This window comes from Festucalex cinctus, chromosome 5 (genome assembly GCF_051991245.1).
Source record: "Festucalex cinctus isolate MCC-2025b chromosome 5, RoL_Fcin_1.0, whole genome shotgun sequence".
NCBI lineage: Eukaryota > Metazoa > Chordata > Actinopteri > Syngnathiformes > Syngnathidae > Festucalex > Festucalex cinctus.
The window spans coordinates 5,232,766-5,248,589 of NC_135415.1; the positions used below are offsets into that span (position 1 = coordinate 5,232,766).

Genomic DNA, 15,824 nt, shown 5'->3' on the forward strand with positions numbered 1-15,824 from the left:
GAAGTGCCCTGCTAAACCCGGCTGCGGTTGAGCAAGTCGGGGAGTGCCGTGCCCATTCCGCGGTGGCCCAGTCTCTGGGTCGTCCAGTCAGGTGGGAAATCATAAAGGCCACGCGGGAACGGTCCGTGGGGAATGCCTGTGGTGAGAGTTCAAAGTGTATGTCGCATTCGGTCAGGAATGCCTGACATTGTCCTTGGTCTCCCGAGTATCGCTCCGGGGAAGCCAATCTCAAACCAGCCCCGGACACGACTGGAGTCGGGATCGGTAGTTCAGCGGTCTCTGGTTTCGTGACGTTCGGCGTGGCGTGTTGCAGGTGGCTCACCAGCTCCTGCACCTGTCCAGCGAGCTCTCCCATCCGGGTGACCATAGCCTGCTGGACCTCCTCCGTGTGCGACAGGCGGGCACCAACTTCTCCGCTGGGTCCATGCTGGCCGAAGTGTACTGACACGAAGCGAGGAGGTAGGACTCAGACGCAGAGTGACAGTTGGCCAACAAGGCTGCAGTTTTAATATATCGAAACTCAAAACACCTCTCAAAGAGGGAAAAAAGGCTGAACAAAAAGAGCTCCAAACTGGAGATACAAAAAGGGCACTCAAAAACAGGGACAACTAAAGGCGCTCCACAAGGGAGGAAAACAAGGGGCAAACAAAGGGCGCAAGACAAAGCAAGGCAAGACATCAAACTGGGACTGTGGATCAAGGACTGTGAGAACGCTTCCATGCACTGAGATGTGACACTTCGGCAACGGAGGGGAGAATGCAGGTGGCTTTTATGTCCGGGTTGATTGGGAACATGTGGTGGTGATCATGGGCGTGGACCGGTAATCAGTGAACTGCAGGAAGGGTAAGTGACCTGGGATGAGATGAGAGTTAGTAATTTCAAAATAAAACAGGAACCTGACTGTGACAAATAAAAGCTTGACCCGCCACTCTGGTGGCGGCGTGACAGATACATGTCTTTTAATACTTTTAAAACAAGACAAATTAATATTAAAGAGGTTGGGAAAAAAGTGATTTGTGCTGTGTTATGCCTTCATTATAAAAGTTAATCTTGTCATAAAAACGGATACATCTTCCTTTTCATGCTGAGGCAATTGGAAAACTGCGCTACACTTGATAGACATTCCGGCGTATTGTACGGTTGCGGCAAATTAGCAATTTGGTGACAAGTAGACTAGATTTAGACTCGCTAAAAGCAGGTCTAAATTTTGGTGCAGGTGGTGTCATGCGATGTTGGTGGAGTTAATCGAGGCGGAGGCAAACAGATTAAGATATATTACGGATGTGCACAAATGAATTGAGATGCGAATTGGCTGTTAAATGCAAACGCTGAATCAGAATTTTCGGATTCTAGTGAGAGACAAACTCGCAAAGGGGTTAGCTTAACGCTATAGCTAGCTGCTGCAACAGACTTGACACGGATGGATTTAAAACCTGAGCAAAATCAAACAATGGGTTCTGTCATTAGTGTACGCCAAGGAATTATGGAGGTTGAGATAAGTTATTTTAAACTAAAAATGAAACTTACGCGGCTGTATTAGTGCGTCAGCCGCACACAGTTTTGGTACACTCCGATATGTCTTCAAAAAGTGAGTGAGACTTGGTAAAGCGCTTTGAACAACATATGGAATCAATAAAGTGTTATACAGTGTTCCCTCGTTTATTGTGTTACGTTCCAAAAACTACCCGCGATAATGGAAATCCGCGTTAATAAAAATATATGTTGTGTAGTCATGCTTATGTTTTTTCATTTTGGTATGATCTTTACTTTATTATAAATGTCTTTTCATTCATCATATATGTTCTTCTTTCATTTACATTAATTTCTTACATTAAAAGTATGTTATTAATTTACAGTATACAGCACAGTATATATTGTTTTCATTTATTATTTTTTCGTTTTGGTATGACTTTTATTTTATTCTGAATGCTTTTTCAGTCATCATTTGTTTTTTTGTCATTTTTTTTTTCCATTAAAAGTATTTTTTTATTTTTTTTTATTTACTTGTTATACAACACAGTAGGGCAGCACGGTGACTGAGTGGCAAGATCAAGTCTAGGCTCCGGCCTTCCTGGGTGGCGTTTGCATGTTCTCCCCGTGCCTGCGGTGGGTCTTCTCCAGGTACTCTGGTCTCCTCCCACATTCCAAAGACATGCACAGCAGGTTAATTGGGCGCTCCGAATTGTTACTAGGTGTGCTTGTGTGTGTGGATGGTGGTTCGTCTCTGTGTGCCCTATGATTGGCTGGCAACCAGAGCCAGCTGAGATAGGCTCCAGCGACCCTTGTGAGGAGCAAGCAGTTAAGAAAATGGATGGATGGATGGCTGGACAACACAGTATATATATATATATATATATATATATATATATATATATATATATATTTATTTTTCCTTTTTTTTTTAAGAGAGAGCTCAGAATTGTTCATTCGGTAGTCTTACCGATTTAACATCATTACTCTGTCTTTTTTTAAATAAATATATTTTTATGTGTATGTGTGCGTTTGTGTGTATGCGTGCGTGCGCGCGTGCGTGTAAATACGTTTTAATTTATTAGTGCTGTCAAACGATTAAAATTTTTAATCTGATTAATCAGACTTTTTAATTTTGATTAGTCACGATTAATCAGCTCAATTACTTGCGTATTTGCGTAATATAAAATAAATACAAAATACCGTAATATTTTGACATTAACGCATTTTATTATCTGAATGTCATTTACAAACATTGACTAAATGCATGCAATTGTATGCATGCGTGTATTGCTCAAAACGTAACAGCTAGGAAATGCTGTGCATTGACCTAATCACTGACCTGCGCAGCCTTCAATGTAACCATCCGCGGTTACGTTCAAGGCTCAAGTGCGATCAAAAAAAATTAATTAATATGCGTTAATACGTGATTAATGCGACATTTGTCTGTGATTAATTAATCTATTAACGCTTTAACTTTGACAGCCCTAAAATCTGTACTCATTAATTCACCTAAAACCTAATAAGAATCCCATTACCCTTCACCTTAACCAGATACTTCAGAGTCTCGCCAGAGTCGTGAAGTTCAGAAGGTCAGGAGACCAGAGGAAAGGTCAAAGAAAAGAAAGATGAATCAAAGTAAAATCCAGCACCAACTAAACACTTCTTGCCATCCACATAGTTACAAAATCAGAGTTTTACGCCAACCCCAGAAACCTCTAAATTCTTACAAATTAAGGAAATCTCAAGAGACCAGAGGAAAAACTAAAGAGAGGAAGGAGGGAAGGACAGATGAGGCAGAGTGAGATCCACAGACACTAGCACATCCAGTCCATCAAAGTGAAATCCAACACCAACCAAACACTATATATTTTCTATCTCCGAAATGAAATGTTGCGGACGGGACAGACACCGTTGGAAAGGTCTCGTTGAGACGAATCCGCGGATGCCCCTATGTTCCTGGTCGGATGTAGGGTTCGAGAGACATGGCCGCGTAAAGACCAAAGAAATAAACAAACCAAACAGCTGTAAAAAAGAAAGATGAACCCGCGATAAACGAGGGAACACTGGACAAGCATTTATCATTTTATGATCATATTGAATTTTTCATTTTTGGGGATTTGGGGGCAAAAGTACAATTTTTTTATTTAACCGGGATTTAACCAGGAAATCCCATTGAGATCCACAGATCTCTTTTTCAAGGGAGTTTACAATTAGTAACCCATTCGGCATTCGTTGGTGAAATGGTAAACTGATATGTGAATGCAGAATGTTCAAATGATACTTCAAACATTGCCTGTACAGTTAAAAATGTTTTGTCTATTTCCAAACAACAAACCAGAAGTCGACCAGTGTCCCGAGAACGGACTGTGCTGAACCTCAAAGCTTCCACTGTACAACCGGTAATCAAGCTCCTATTACCAGAAGGGGTCTTTCACACCTGAGGACCACCGGACTTCCTTCATCTAATTGGTCCGCTGAGAAAATCACCAAGATGTTCATATAGAGGAATACAAATTTACATATATCACGAACAGACTCTGAATGAGCTTATCAGTGTAGACCTCCTTTATTCTCTGGTTTATCCCTCACTTTCAGGCCCATCGGTCCCAATTACCACAGCCAAGAACCCCAGTCAAACACACACATGCTTCACTTAGCCTCTTAGCTCAGTCCAGCTTGCACCGTAACAAAACCACAACGCTGAGGTCCGTTCGCCCAAGGTGCTTGTTTGTGCGTAGTTGTGCGTTTGTGCATTCGTGCGTGTGCATATCTGTGTGCGTGTGTTTTTGGAGTTTCCCATCCGGAGCAGCCGTTGTGCTGCTTATTAAATAAAGCCCGTCTAAAGCTCTCCTAATCCTTTCCCATAGCTATCCATCAATGCACATATAGACACACGCGCATTTCTGCACGCTTGTAGAGGTTGAAGGCTCAGCAACACTTTTTGTGTGTGTGTGTTTTGTCAACATGAGCAAATAGAGAGTGAAAAAGACAGCAGGAGCAAATGGGGTAATGTTGCACGCACATGTACCCAAGCATGTGCACGTCATGGACTTGGCTGTGTATACTCCTGGTATGGAAAGTTAGTCATATGGGGTGTATTTCACAAAGCAGGTTTAGTGAGAAACGTGGGTAAAGAAACCCTGAAAAGTGGGAAACTCGTTTCAGAAAGGGAGGTAACTGAAACCAGAGGATAAGAGGGAACTCTAGACTGTTTCATAAAAAGAGGTCATTTAAAGACCAAATGTGAAGTAAGGTTGGCCAACCATGTTTTTGAGTAATACCAATGGCTATACCATTGTAAGCATATTTTCGTTATTTTTTTTAACGCAACCCTTTCAGGTTCTTTGTTTAACCCATAGCAACGCCCTTGACAACGAAAATGCTTTTCTTCGACAATCTTCGGAAATCTTCGGAAATGACGTCACACCGGGAAGTTGCGAGAGAAGTCGGCCATTGAACTGCATTGTTGCATTGCTACTCGGTAAGATGACCCGGCGATGTGTGGTGATGTATTGTTCTCAAGCTAAAGAAAAGTTGTATGAGTGGCCAAAAGATAACAGGGCACGTAAATGGACAACTTTCGTTCGTACGAAGCGAATGAATTTCACGCCATCGTCGAGGAGTGTTCTCTGTTACAAACACTTCGAAGATGCCTGCTTCCTCAACCGGTCTGCTTATGATAATGGATTTGCAAAAAAAGTAAGTGTGATTACAATTATTTAGAAAAAACGTGGAATTTATTTGATAAATTTCCACTGCATCTGTTCAACCAAAAATGCCATCTCAAAGAATCGGGAAAAAAAAAGAAATAAAAAATATATATGTATATATATATATATATATATATATATATATAATGTGCTTCTTCAAGTGTGATTTGTCCATGACTAGTAGAACATATGGATGAAATGTAGAACTTTGAGATATAAAGCTATTTCATCACAATGTGACAATTTGTTAATAAGGCAATTTTTGTTCAATTCCAGAATCATTCTCGCTGCTATGCATTATAATGAAAATGCTGGGAGACCACAGAAAGTGACGAAGGAAGGAATACACTCCTACTGCATCGTTTATCCCAAATATAAGAGTGGTGGCTATTCTCTGAGAAAGATATTGGTGGATGAAACTTATGGCAAGTTATTAAACAAAAACAATTCCAGGCAGATGCATTACTGAGTGTAACCCGTATGTCACCCAAATATTTATCATCCCAATTTTTTATTTTTTTTGTAGACTGTGAATGACTGCCTTTCAGAGGCGATGAAAGTGATTGCCGTTCCAAATAAGTACAAAACCGAATGATGTGGTAGTCGAGCCACAATTTCTTACAGCAGCAGTGAACAGACCGGACAAGTCAAATGTTATTGCTGAGCACCATACGAGATTCCTCAGGAAATAAAGAATCACATTCCTTGTATTAAGTTGTCCTCATTTGTTTATTCTTATTATGATGCAACCAGTACAAATCACAGTTCTGGAACATTTCTCTGTGAAACACGAAACCCTTTGAATACAGCTGACTCCTCTTCTCCTGGTGGTGGAAAATGTGCCCTGATACAAGACACTGCAACATGCTGGGAGCAGAACACGGTTGTCCAGACCAAGAAACTTCCAGCACCAGCGCACCAATTGTCTGTAGGCAATATGTCTATACTTGGCATCCTGTGGCCCATCAAATGCCTTGCCTTTGTACTGCTGCTTGTAGGTCATCCATGCCACCTGTAATCCATATGGGTTCAGGCACACAGCATTGAAACCAGGATGATCAGTGATGCAGTCCAGTACCTGATTGAAGTGTTCCTCTCCTTGTAGACGTAGTCACTACTTCTTGAATTTCATGGCAGCAAACACATTCTACAGCTGTAGGCATTTGCTGGCAATTACCACAAGTACACCTGAAATTTATATTAAAAAAAAAAAAAAAAAAGTAAAATACTGAGCGATGACACCATGAGCAGAAATGTTATTGAACAAGTGTATTGCTATACCAATCAGTCAATAATTCTGTTTATGAAAACATTTGTTTCAAAATATACAAGTACGTGGACGGAATCATGTACAAAAGTAAGAAATAGTCATTGATAAATCTCTCAAGTACAAGTAAAAAAAAAAAATTGCTGAAAAGAATACTCAAGTACTGAGTAACTGCTTTGAACATAGTCTGATTTATTTATTTATTTTAAAATGTCATCAGACAAAAATATAAAATTATGTGCAAATGCTGGCATCTTCAAATCATACAAAAATACCACTACCTATATATATATATATATATATATCTTACCCATCTTGTAATTTCGACGGGTCTTGTCTCCATTCCATGTCAGGTGTCTGGGCGCATTATCAGCATCCTGATTAGCATCTGGCTCGTACATGTAAAGTCCAACGTATAAAATGCCAACCTCCTCCTCTTCCTCCAACTCTTTAAAAACTTGGTTCTCCTCATTTTCGCTCAACCTATCGCTGACATCGCTGTCTGAATCGACGTTTGAGTGGCTTTGTATAGCGTCTGCATGGAGCGCTGCCATCGCTGTTCCCGGTGTGACGTATCACTTCTGGTGTTCTGTCGGATCAGCATACCTGTATGCTGATTTGACAGCTGCCACTATCGGGCTAGCATACGTAGTCAGAATAACATTCCTACGTTACGACGATCCCGTAAATGATAATAATACACTGCAATTAGGCTAAACACAGATGCATATTAAAAACACTAGAGCTACCAAAGAATCATATGTATAGTTAGTTTTAACACGAGCATGCTGTTCTGACGGCTGATTGTAACATCGGTATGCTGTTTTGATGGCTGAAATGGGCACCCACAGCACATTGTTGCCTTAGTTTACTAGTCAAGAAAAAATAAGGCCAACTATAGAGCCACATTAAAACTTCAGAGGACAATATGCCAACGCGCTCCCACAAACGATTTGCATGAATTTCTGTATTTTTAGATGATTTAAGTCTTCGCGTCTCATTCCGTTGTGTTCATTTTGCTGACTGCTGCGTTCAGGTGTAGGCTTCTGTGCACAAGGTTGTCATACGAAAACATTTTTATATATCAAAACAAACTGTTGTCATTAAATCAAACAAAAACCATATGCAGGCGCGGATGACAGTTTCCTCACCAAACTGAGGCTGAATGCACATTATAATGACTTACACACGAACTGGCCACTAGGTGACACAATTGTCATTTCTAATTAGTGTAAAAGGTAACATTATAATCAAACAACAAAACATTGGCTCAGGCGATACCCATTATGTATGATAGTTGTCTACATGACAGAAAATTGTCTAGATTTAATTGAACAGATTTTGCAGGCTGTGAGAGAATTTGCCAGTTGGAACACCATTGCTTAATTTTGAAAGAAACATTTGAGAAGACTCGAAAAAAAATTAGCTTTATTGTTGAATTCAAAATTAAAACCGATGCAGGAGGACTATGAAACATATTTTATGTACAAACTACAATACACGTTGCCAGTTTGCTAAAAGTACAAAAACATCAAGTACAAAAACTACACAACCTACGCCTCAAAAGATTCCAAACTACGATGGCTGTAGCAAGTCAGCAATTTAAGTTGCATTTTTTTTACACTTAAAAACGTTATTCTGCACATTCAGCATGTGTCCACTGCAGACAGAATTCACATTGCACCTTAAAATAAGAAGAAAAAACACACATTAGTGAAGCCCCAAAATTGTTTTTGAATAAGTGTAGTACAAGCATCTAACTGTCACTGTGCCATAATAATAACGCACAGTGATCCACGACGCTAACTGCAGAACAAAACTTACTCTCTGAATAAAATACTTTCACTATGTAAAATAATTACAAAACGAAGTAAAATGCAGTTCTAAATAATCAGTTATTGCATACTTTTACTTACTTGTCAGCCGAGGTATGCTGCTCCGACGAGTTCGCCAGCGTGATGATGTAATTGCCTACTGCGCATGCGTAGCGCGTGCGCAGATGTGTGAGGTAGGCTACTTCGACGGGTATGCTGGTTTGTCAGAACACCGGGTTTGTCGCCCGCCAGGCTCGAACTTCGGAAAAGCGATTATTTCGTCAAATATATAACATATAAATTATTTTTTCATACTTTATTTGTTGGACAGTGTTTCAATGCTTCAATTGTGACCCTATATGGTATTTTATGAAATTACTTCACATTTGGCCTTTAAGCTACCATAGTAACATGGTCCATGAACCTAACCTGGTGGGTAACAGGTTTGTCACAATGAACCTCGAGTTTTTACCTGTCCCCGCCTCCTTTCAGCTGCACACTACAATTCATTTCCTCATTCATTCTGCGGCGACTTTTTGCGTAAATACGCCTGTAGTCTATAGCGTAAAGTCCACTTTTGTCACCAACATGGCATGTCATTTTGACAATGAACCTATTGATGAAGGTGCCGGAATATTGCGCAGGGAATTCAATATTCGTTTCAAGAATGTTATCAGACCGCGTATATCTGGCATTGCCGCACAGTTACCTTTTTGAGCGGTACCGTAACTACCGTTTCACATCACAGTCCATCATCTACATGCACAACTTCATCTGTCTCTACATTTGCAACATTACTAGACGTAGTCATATGCGCTCACATCGGAGCAGTATTGCGCTCCTTTTTTTTCTTATACCCGTTTGAATAATGTTTTTATTGTGGGAATGCTGAAATCATTCCACATTATTCAGATTTTTATTCTCCTCACTTTTTGCTGAGAAACAACTCTCACATAATACTTCCGATTTACACCGTTCAAATTTCGACTTGCTTCAAAAATTCACGCCTTCCGGGGTATACATCATCTGATTCCATATTACTTACAGTACTAGAACAATTTAACATTAAATAACTTTTCCCCATTCATTTTCAATAGGACTGACATTGAACTTTTTCTAAGTCCCACTTTCCATGCCTGCTTCCATACATACAACTGTCATCCTTACCAGCCCTCGGAACTGCATAGTAGCGCACTTATTTAAGTGCATTGTCCAGTAACCAGGAGGTCTCGAGTTTGAATCCCACCTCTGACTGTACATTGCAACTATACCCATGCTTAGTGATATAACTGTATACCAGCTATCATATCAGGAAATGCATTACAATTTCACTGAAACGATTAAATGCACGTTGGCTTTCATCAGATGGCTATGTTTAAAATAAAAACACCATTAGCCGTGAATTTGAACAAGGCAAGTTAGCTCAGTCGTGAGAGCAATTTCCTCCCCATGGAGAGCCTGGGTTCAAACCCCGCTTGGACCACATTTTAGTACATTCGATGGTTTGATACCAACTGACTATTGTTTCAGGAAATGGATTAGAATTTCTCTGAAATGATTAAATCCCACCTTAGACAGATTGCATTTCAAGTTTTCTTTTTATTCATTTATCTTTCAACTTAAATTAAAATGTTGTAATTTTCACTTAATTTATCCTTCAATTTACTTCAAAAGCATTCAGCTTAGCATTCAGCTTTCAGCATTCCCACGCAAGTTCTCCAGAAATTGCACTTACTCTAGTATTTCATCTGTGTTTTATATTTCATCTTACATTCAACAGGATTCTCCTGTAAAAGGACTATCCATTTAAACTTATGCATTGACCGGAGCAGCAAATGTTCTCCCACCCCGCCTTCCTCTATGGGGAGCCGCTGCGGTGTTGCACATTTTATTATAAAAATAAATAAATAAATAAAAGACGTTGAAATTCGACATCCCTACGGTGTTGCACTTTTTTTTCTTTTTTTTTTAATAAAGACGTTCAAATTTGACATATGGATCGCATTAACATTTTCGGTGGAAAGGGGCAAAAAATAAATAAAAACGCAAAGGGTGGTGCCACGCTCAGCTTCCCCGTTGGCATGGTGACTCGACGAATCGGGGCTCCATTGAGGTGGTCTTTCCCGGTGAGACTACTCAGATTTTATATAACTCACTGGAATCAGTTGGACTGGAACCGAAAACAGAGGGTATGTCAACTCGTTGTTCAGGGTTAATCTCACACTTTGTTGAACCTCCTTTGTGAAATACACCCATGATGTTTATATCTGCTCTACAATCGTGACATCAATCTTGCGTATGCTTTAAATGTTACATTTATAATATAATAGCGCATTATCTTTGCATTTGTTCAAGATTATAGGAAAGTCCTTCGGACATTGCATTCACAGTAACTGCATTTATTTATTTATTTGTTTATTTATTTATTTGTGACAGCATTATTTATTTATTTATTTATTTATTTATTTATTTATGGCTGTATTATTTATTTATTTATTTATGACTGCATTTATTTATTTATTTATTTGGTTATCTATTTATTTATTTATTTAATTATAGCTGCATTTATTCATTTATTTATTTATTTATGGCTGCATTTATTTATTTATTTATTTATTAAATTCATTTATGACTATCATTTATTTATTTATTTATTCATTTATGACTGCATTTATTTATTTATTTATTTATTTATTTATTTATTTATTTATTAAATTCATTTATGACTATCATTTATTTATTTATGACTGTATTCTTTATTTATTTATGACTGCATTTATTTATTTATTCATTTATTTATCTATTTATTTATTTAAGGCTGCATTTATTCATTTATTTATTTATCTATTTATTTATGACTTTATTTATTTATGCTGCATTTATTTATGACTGCATTTATTTATTTATTCATTTATTTATTTATTTATTTATTTAAGGCTGCATTTATTCATTTATTTATTTATCTATTTATTTATGACTTTATTTATTTATGCTGCATTTATTTATGACTGCATTTATTTATTTATTTATTTATGCATGTATTTATTTACTATTTATTTATTTATTTAATATTATTTTGTGTCATTGTTGTGAAACATTGGGACTGGAAGGTGTTTGTGTGAAATAAATTGCATAATTAATGTAGATATCGACATGTCTGCTCTCTAAAACAATCGCTTATTGCATTACATTAATGCATATGCAAGGGCCCGCACACTCTTACATCCGGCACATTACCACGCATACACGTTAGGACGCACTAAACTAGGCAATTAGGTTGGAGGTGTGAAGAGCCGCTTGAGACACACGTTGCCAAAAAAAAATAAAAAATTCAATGCATCTCAATGAAGGGTCCTCAAAATGGACGCAGCTTGTAGAGATGTGCACGTTTCACTCACATACACTCAGACACATACCTCAATGAATGTGTTTTATCTACAGTACGTGTGTGACCCCCCCCCCCAAAAAAAAAGAGCATGGCCAAGAATTTCTTTGTTTCAGGACAAAGAATAGGTCAAAAATATCATTTGTATTGTCCCTGTCCGCAGGATAGACTCCCCCCAACACACACACATGCACACGCATGCTAATAGATTTGCTCATAGGGGTTCTGGGCCCCAGTGAGACTCCGCAGGCAATCACCAATCCGAGTACAAGCTGGTCTCTTCTGACTCTCGGGCTTGAGCATATGAGAGTGCAGCACATTACACCCCCCAGCGACAAAAAAACAGCAACTATGGGGGTGTAATGGGAGAATGTAATACAGGCAATTTGTCTACAAAGGAGAAATAGTAGATTCTTTTGTTGTCATGGATATACATGACACTTTGTATGCTTGCGCACACATCTACTCGTCTAACAGTTGGAAAGAATCGACCTGCAAACCTTTTGGTACATTTACATGACGTTATTTTACTTGTGGATTCACCTACAGTCTACAAGAAAAACACAACTAAAAATAACATTTAGCATAATGAGTTGTATTTTTTAAAATCACTTTAATATGTTTCTTTCAGTCTGTTGAAATATGACTTCATGTGAAACCTGGTGCAAAAAAAAGGTTGGAGGGAAAAAAAAAAAGATCCATTACATCATTGAGTAATCTGTTCTAGCTTTTTTTTTTTTTTTTTTTTTTCCCCCAATCAGATTTCAGCTTCTATTTGTTGCCATGTAAATGTAATTTGCCCAAGGTTTTCACAGTGCTAAGTGTTGAACATAGACATACCGGTGAAATGGCTGGATCATATTTTAACCAATTTTAGATTCATCACTTTTAGCCTTTTTCCCTCCTCTGATTGGCTCAGCCAAAAAGTCTGCCCTGTTTACCCCTCTGATTGATGGAGCTTAATATACACACCAAAGATTGATTTACAGAGAAGGATAACATTGGACTTGATGACAAATTCTATTTCAAGGTGCACTTTTGAAGAAAAACGTGACTTTATTAGGCTCAGCCAACCGGTTTCAACCTGAAAATTGATTTTTTTTTCTTCTTCTTCTTCTTCTGTCAGGAGCAGAATGTCTGAGCGCTACAGCTAGGTTACACAGACAGACCGCAACAAAGGAAGGGGGCCTGCATCAACATCTCTGATGCGTACAACACATTTTATTTAAAGTTTTTATTTCGATAAATATTGATTATGAACTGCTATATTATATGTAGAAGTTTGGAGAATCTTATGTGAAATGTCTTTGTCTCTCTCTTTCTTTTTGTGTTTTTAAATCATTCGCTCGCAGCCATTTTCACAGAAGCAATCCCGTTCACTCCTGGCTGTTTTACTGGATTTTGACTGATTTTGCAAGGCCCACAGAATATTGTGTTCTATTGCTATAAAAACATGCAACCTATCAAAAGAAAGATTAAAGTTTCTTCTTTCATCAGGAAAAAAGTATATTTCTATCCATTTCCGTTTTGCAGCAATGAGCATCAGAATATAGCTAAGTTTAATCAATTTTCACAATTCTATTTAGAAATATGAGTAATTAAGCTTTTTTTTCAACATGGCCCTGGTTGATCTCCTTTGCTCTGCTGCCACCCGCTGGCTGTTTGTGTAGTAACTACCATTTCTGCAACCGTTCTTTGCAGTTGAGAGGCTGCATCAAAGCCTTCTGTATGCTCTCGCATAAAAAAAGGTGTAAATATTAGTGTTGTTCCGATAACGTTTTTTGGCCTCCGATACCAATTCCGATACTCAGCTTTGCAGTATCGGCCGATGCCGATACCATACTGATACCTAAGGCTGTTTTTTTTTTTCTCAACATGAAAAAGCTGTCCTTCCATTGGTTCAGAGCATTCAAGGGCCAATAGGATATCTTAGATCGGCATGCAGTGAGCATGTCACATATCAGTGAATGTTGTGCACGAGCAAGACACAAGATGCTGCATCCAAAGGCCTATATTAGCGTTGGAATTAATGGTATCGGCATGTTACTTGTTAGTAGTCACGATACCACTTTTAATGCAGTATCGGGGCATCTGCCGATACCAGTATCGGTATCGGAACACCACTAGTAAATATGTCTTTGGGACACTTAAAACATTTTTTAAAAACGTATTTATACGTTTTTGGGAGCAAATGAGTTTTAATGTCGCACATATTTATTTAGCATTTTTTGGGCATTATTTTTGCCTGGTGTTATTTATTTACTTTTAGCACTCTTTTGTCCAGAATGAATTTGATAACTTCATTTTTTGTCATGTACAATTTTTTTTTTTTTTTTTTTTTTAAAGAGAGAGCTCAGAATTGTTCATTCGGCAGTCTTACCGATTCAATATCTTATCATCATTGCTTTCTCTCTCTCTCTCTCTCTCTCTCTCTCTCTCTCTCTCTCTCTCTCTCTCTCTCTCTCTCTCTCTCTCTCTCTCTCTCTCTCTCTCTCTCTCTCTCTCTCTCTCTCTCTCTCCCTCTCTCTCTCTTTTTTTTGTGCATTTGTGTGCGTACGTCATTTGTCATGTACAATTAATACCTTTAAAAACTCTTTTTTTCCACTTGCTGTCACCTGAAGATGACATCACCTGTGTTGAGGAAATACGTAACGATCAATCACCGAACACCTGTTTTCTGGGTTTGTTCCGCAAACTGAGCCATGATTGGTCGTTACCTACTTCCTCAGCACAGGTGATGTCATTTCATTCGACAGCGAGTGAAGAAATTAGTTTTTAAAGGTATTAATTGCACATGAAAAATATTGAAGTTATCAAATTAATTACTGACAAAATATTTTTTTACTGCCGAAAATGAATCAATGCGTCAAGTATCCCTTTTTCTATCAAGATAATTAGTCCCTCTAACTTTGTAGCCACTCCTCTCATTTATCTTACCATGGCAATTATGACCTCGCCTCTCTGCATGACTGCGTGGTGTAACTGGGGTCAGACGGGAGGAATGTTCTGGTGTTGTTCTGGTGTCTGAGCCTGGACAAAGCAAAGAACGGGGGCTCAGATTAACACACACAAGCACACGCGGCACAATGTTGTGTTACTATTAGTCCCCCGGAGCGGTGCGTCAGGAGCCCCAGTGGAAAACCACTGGAGAAGAGTGACGACAAAGAGATGGTACACCTCTTTGTCCTCCCTTGGCTCCCATCCCCCATCGTTCATTCCAGGGCAGCGCAGTCAGACTGGGTTACAAATGGAAGATTTCTTTGATCTTCTTCTATCTACTCTTAGTTGATGGAAAGCCAGCGGTGTAACAAGCTTCTTTTTTTTTTTTTTTGCTGTAGCATCATTAATACGACAGACTGTCCACAGTCACGTCATGAACAAGAGCCAGGGTGCCGACTTCTCCTCAACGCCTCCCTAAATATGAAAGTTTGACATGCTATTGTGAAGGTTTCGTGCAGGCAAACAACCTCACGATGACACCTGTGACATATACGGCGACAGAGCACAAGGAGATTCCAACACCCCATCCTGTTTTTATTTTACGAATTATTGCTTCTGTTTCTTTGCCACATCGTGACATCCCTTCAAATGCACAAATCCAAACAGGAGTACCCGGAAATGCACACAAATTGTGGAGTTTCCTGGCTGATGGCAGACGCTGAGTGGAAGATGGATTCGGAATAATTAGAGAGATAATTGCGGAGACTCGGGAGAAAGGGCAGATCAATTGCTGATCATTTGTTTGTGAATGGGGAGGGAATGAATGGGAGGAGAAATACATGTATCGACTCCCTGTGCGCTCAATATCATTAATGTTATGGGTGTAATGTCAGATTGAAAAATGTGCAAATGCTTTCTACTTTTGTTTGGGGACAAAGGTAGAGCCTCAATAAATACTTGCACAGATGATATTTAGGTTTACAGCAGTGCGACATAGCATGTCACTACACTCACAATAAGTCACCAGCTTCTGCATCTAATTAGATGATTTAGAGACTTGTATCAGTAATGATGCCTTTGCAAAAGATAACTGAACTGTATCATTAAGAAAAACTAATTTAGGTTAGGTAGGCATATCTACTGTAGCTAGGCAGCATGTAATAGTGATTAGCATGTCTGCCTCACAGTTTTTTTGTCACGGTACTTAAACTTGTAACAAAGTCAGCTAAAATAGA

General features: G+C 38.8%; 1 protein-coding gene across 1 annotated transcript in view; it reads right to left on the minus strand.

Moving 5' to 3' along the window:
* The window catches only part of rgmb (repulsive guidance molecule BMP co-receptor b), a 73,007-nt gene extending 58,368 nt beyond the window's left edge, over positions 1-14,639 (minus strand). Inside the window, exon 1 of the mRNA XM_077522682.1 lies at positions 14,587-14,639. The gene's annotated coding sequence lies outside the window, so the exon portion shown is untranslated. The remainder of the gene's footprint in view (positions 1-14,586) is intronic.
* Positions 14,640-15,824: the final 1,185 nt, after the last annotated feature.